A 4,968-nucleotide genomic window follows, 5' to 3' on the forward strand; every position below is an offset into this window, starting at 1 on the left:
CGATCCCGTGATCTCGTGCTCAGCAGCGCAACACCTTAGCTGACTGGGCCACCACGGCTCAGTCAGCTAAGGTCAAATTAGTGTGTTTGTTTGTTGAACGCCAAATGACGCCACCACACCGTAAATGATAACAGATAGATAATGGATATATATATATATATATATATATATATATATATATATATATATATATATATATATGTGTGTGTGTGTGTGTGTGTGTGTGTGTGTGTGTGTGTGTGTGTGTGTGTGTGTGTGTGTGTGTGTGTGTGTGTGTGTGTGTGTGCGTTCGTGTGTGTGTGCGTGCGTGCGTGCGTGCGTGCGCGTGCGTGTGCGTGTGTGTGTGTGTGTGTGTGTGTGTGTGTGTGTGTGTGTGTGTGTGTGTGTGTGTGTGTGTGTGTGTGTGTGTGTGTGTGTGTGTGTGTGTGTGTGTGTGTGTTGTCAAAAGGCTGTCAACTTGGGCACATATGCGGAAGATGCGCGCCATTTCCGATTACATAGTGTGTGCACGGACATGGGGCGAGGTTTCACCGATATGTCAGCAGCTTCCTGAATGAACGCGAGGCGACGGTCAAGATCGACGGGGCGACGCCGCGCGAACGGCGCCGTACTCTCCCCCATGCTTTTCAACCTCGTCATGATCGGCCTGCCGGAGCGTCTCGACGCGATCATCATCAGCCTATATTTTATGTCCACTGCAGGACGAAGGCCTCTCCCTGCGATCTCCAATTACCCCCCTGTCTTGCGCTAGCGTATTCCAACTTGCGCCAGCAAATTGCCTAACTTCATCACCCCATCTGGTTTTCTGCGGACCTCGACTGCGCTTCCCTTCTCTTGGTATCCATTCTGTAACCCTAATGGTCCATCGGTTATCCATCCTACGCATTACATGGCCTGCCCAGCTCCATTTCTTCCGCTTAATGTCAACTAGAATATCGGCTATCCCCGTTTGTTCTCTGATCCACACCGCTCTTTTCCTGTCTCTTAACGTTAGTCCTAAGATTTTTCGTTCCGTTGCTCTTTGTGTGGTCCTTAACTTGCTCTCGAGCTTCTTTGTTAACCTCCAAGTTTCTGCCCCATATGTTAGCACCAGTAGAATGCAATGATTGTACACTTTTCTTTTCAACGACAGTGCATGGTAAGCTCCCAGTCAGGATTTGGTAATGCCTGCCGTATGCACTCCAACCCAATTTTATTCTTCTGTAAATTTCTTTCATGTGATCAGGGTCCCCTGTGAGTAATTGACATAGATAAACGTACTCCTTTACAGACTCTAGAGGCTGACTGGCGATCCTGAATTCTTGTTTCCTTGCCAGGCTATTGAACATTATCTTTGTCTTCTGCATATTCATCTTCAACCCAATTCTTACACTTTCTCGATTAAGGTACTCAATCATTTGCTGTAATTCGTCGCCATTGTTGCTGAATAGGACAATGTCATCTGCAAACCGAAGGTTGCTGAGATATTCGCCGTTGATCCTCACCCTAAGCCTTCCCAGTCTAAGAGCTTGAATACTTCTAAACATGCAGTGAATAGCTTTGGAGAGATTGTGTCTCCTTGCCTGACCCCTTTCTTTATAGGTAACTTTCTACTTTTCTTGTGGAGAACCAAGGTAGCTGTGGAATCCTTGTAGATATTTGCTAAGATATTCACGTATGCCTCCTGTACTCCTTGATTACACAATGCCTCTGTAACTGCTGGTATCTCTACTGAATCAAATGCCTTTTCATAATCTATGAAAGCCATATAGAGAGGTTGATTGTACTCCGCAGATTTCTCGATTACCTGATTGATGACAGGGATATGATCCATCGTAGAATATCCCTTCCTGAAGCCAGCCTGTTCTCTTGGTTGGCTGGACGCGATAGAGGGCATCAATCATACGATCTACGCAGATGACGTGACAGTGTGGACCACGGAGAACACGAGCGTCGGCGAAATGCAAGACCGGCTGCAGTGGGCGGTCCGGGAGGTGGAGCGGCACCTTGAAGACACGGGACTCGTCTGCTCACCCGACAAGTCAGAGATCTTACTCCACAGACCGCGCAAGAAAGGACCCCTCCCGCAGGGCGTGCTCGACGCCCGTCGTTTGGGCGTCCACGTCACGACGAGGGAGGGGACCCGAATACCGACGTTGTCCAAGTTGCGAGTGCTCGGCCTGTGGCTGGAAGAGAACGGTGCCAACCGCGAGCTGGTTGCCCGACTGCAGAAGAAAGTAGCCGCCGCCACGCACCTCGTGCGCCGGGTCGTGAACAAGAGGAAAGGAATGAAGGAACACAACGTGACGAGGCTGATACAGGCGTACGCGCTGACCCATATATCGTACGTCGCCGCGTATGCCGACTGGAACAGGAGCGAAACCGACAAGCTGAACGTGGCGATCCGCAGGGCGTTCAAGACCGCCCTGAGGGTACCCCAGTACACGCCAACCCACAGGCTCCTCGAGCTGGGCGTACACAACACGCTCGAGGAGGTCGCCGAGGCGCAGAGAATAGCGCAGCTGGAGAGGCTGTCGGGCACCAAAACGGGAATACGAATCCTCGACCTGCTCGGGATTCGATATCATGAGGCGCGGGGACTGAAGGAAACACTGCTACCGGAAGTCAGAGACGCCATACAGACGGAAAACATGCCGAAGAACATGCACCCTGCACATGACGTGAAAATATGTAAACGAAGGGCGGTAGCAATCCTCGAGGAGCACGGAAGACGAGAAGGCGTCCTCTTCGTCGATGCAGCCAGGTACCCGCGGCCCGCTGATGACGTTGATGGCGACGAGGGACGACGACCACCATCGCCACTACAACGAAATGTGCGAGACGAACCGGGGATGCCAACACCACCATCACTACTACTACTACGACAAAAACGGCAGCAGCAACAGCAGCAACATCAATGACACGGCCGGTCGACGGCGGCGGAGCCCACCTTCTCCATGGCGGTCGTAGATACGAAGGAAAGGATCCGAGTCACGGCATCAGCGAGGCTGCCGTCGGCCGAAGCAGCGGAGGAGATGGCCATAGCCCTCGCCGTACTCCACGGAGGTACGGAGGATAGCCTGATCATAAGCGACTCCAAATCAGCGATCCGGAACTGCACCAAAGGTTGGGTGTCCGCGGATGTGGCGCGCATGCTCAACGCCAGAGCCGGGGACTTCGTGTCCGGCACGATTACGAACAAGTCCCTCAAATGGTTCCCCGCGCACGTCGGGGAGCTTGGTACTAAAGAAGACAACAGCCGCGACAACAACAACAATACTAACGGCCGAAAACACATCGGCATCCCGCCCAACCACAACGAGCGTGCCCATTTCGTCGCGAGGCAACTTACCCGCCGCGACGCGATCACCCAGAGGGCAGCCGCCGTTGTTGTGCGGGACCCCAGCGGAGGAATTACCAACACAACCCAAATCGCGGCGGACGGAGCTGGGGGCCACGGGGACGCCGACCGCGATATCGAGGAGTTTCCGCCCTCCTACCGAGAGGTTCTTGAACACTACAAGAAAGAACGTATGACATATCCACAACCCCACGGGCGGCTGGACAGGTCCCAGCAGTCGACCTGAGGCGGTTGCAGACGGGCACTTTCACCAACCCCTACCACCTGCACCACCTGTGGCCCGCGCAGCACCCGTCGCCCGGCTGCCCATGGTGCGAGCACGAACGGGCTGATATGGCCCATATACTTTGGGAATGCCAACGCCCTGAAGAAGAAGGACCAAGAGGAAGGGGTAAGATAACAGCAGGACCCTCTGAAGCGGGGCGCCTCGCTGAGAGATGGCAAGCCGCCCTCCTCAGCGAGGCACCCGAGGGCCAGGAGTGGGCCGTCCAGCGGGCCAGGGCCATTGCCGAGGATCTCGAAAGATTTTTCTCCGGCGATGGACCCCTGGCAGCCTAGCCCCGGGCACCAACAGCCATAACCACTGGACAAATAAAATTTATTCCTATACTATGCACGGACATGGTGTTTCCGCAAAGTCTGCCGAAAATTCCCGATAGCAGAGCACCGAATAGAAGTGATAGTAATGTAGTAGATAGTAGAAAAAGTAGCAGAGCATCAGTGATAAAGAAACCATTTTTTCTGCAACATGTCTTTCGGCCAGTGGAGTTTATCAAAAAGTGCGTGGGATTTATGATAAACTCATTAAGTGTCCTAGTTACAGTTAATAAGTTTGTCGCTAAAAGATTTTGTTGGGTTAGAATATCTGCCTCTGATAGTAATGCTAGACCGAAAGCATATGCACTTTTTAAAAATGCAGGGGTATTACGCGCCAAAACGAATATCTGATTATAAAGCACGCCGTCGTTGAAGGACACCGAATTAATTTTGACCCCCTAGGGATCTTTAACCAGCACCCAAATCTAAGTACACGAGCGTTTTTGCATTTCGCCACCATCTAAATGCGGCCGCCACGGCCGGGATCGAACCCGCGACCTCGAGCTCACCAGCACAACCACGCCAACCGCAACTGTATTTCGCTGGAGATTTCGCTTACACACATCTCCAAACTGGGTTTTACCCCGTTATTTCTTTTAAATCAGCATGTTTTCACTACTTTTAGCTTTAGTTCATGAATTACGTGTCCCTAATAGTGTTCTAGAAAACTAAATCTCACGTACTTTAAGAGCTGGTCTGTGACCATGACACAATTCTAAATGTCTTTTGTAACCATTTTTAGTAAAACGTAGGCACTGCTACCAGATTGGAGTGTTTTAGATGAGCGTTTACGGTCCGCTCCCTTTTTCTCGGTATATGCTAGCAATTTTCACACACAACCACTTAGCGGGAACTCTTGTGCGCTTGCGCACAACGCTCCTGCCGGCAGCGGAACGAAGATCGCTTCCATCACTCCTCTCGAAAACCGATTGAGTGAAGCGTGATGCACGTCTACTTGGCTTCGTGATCGTTTTGCAGACGAGCGCGCGTCGCTCGCTTCTCGGCAAGACGCACTTACCGAATGCGAAATC

The sequence above is a fragment of the Dermacentor silvarum genome, chromosome 4 (assembly GCF_013339745.2).
Source record: "Dermacentor silvarum isolate Dsil-2018 chromosome 4, BIME_Dsil_1.4, whole genome shotgun sequence".
NCBI classification, from domain to species: Eukaryota; Metazoa; Arthropoda; class Arachnida; order Ixodida; family Ixodidae; genus Dermacentor; species Dermacentor silvarum.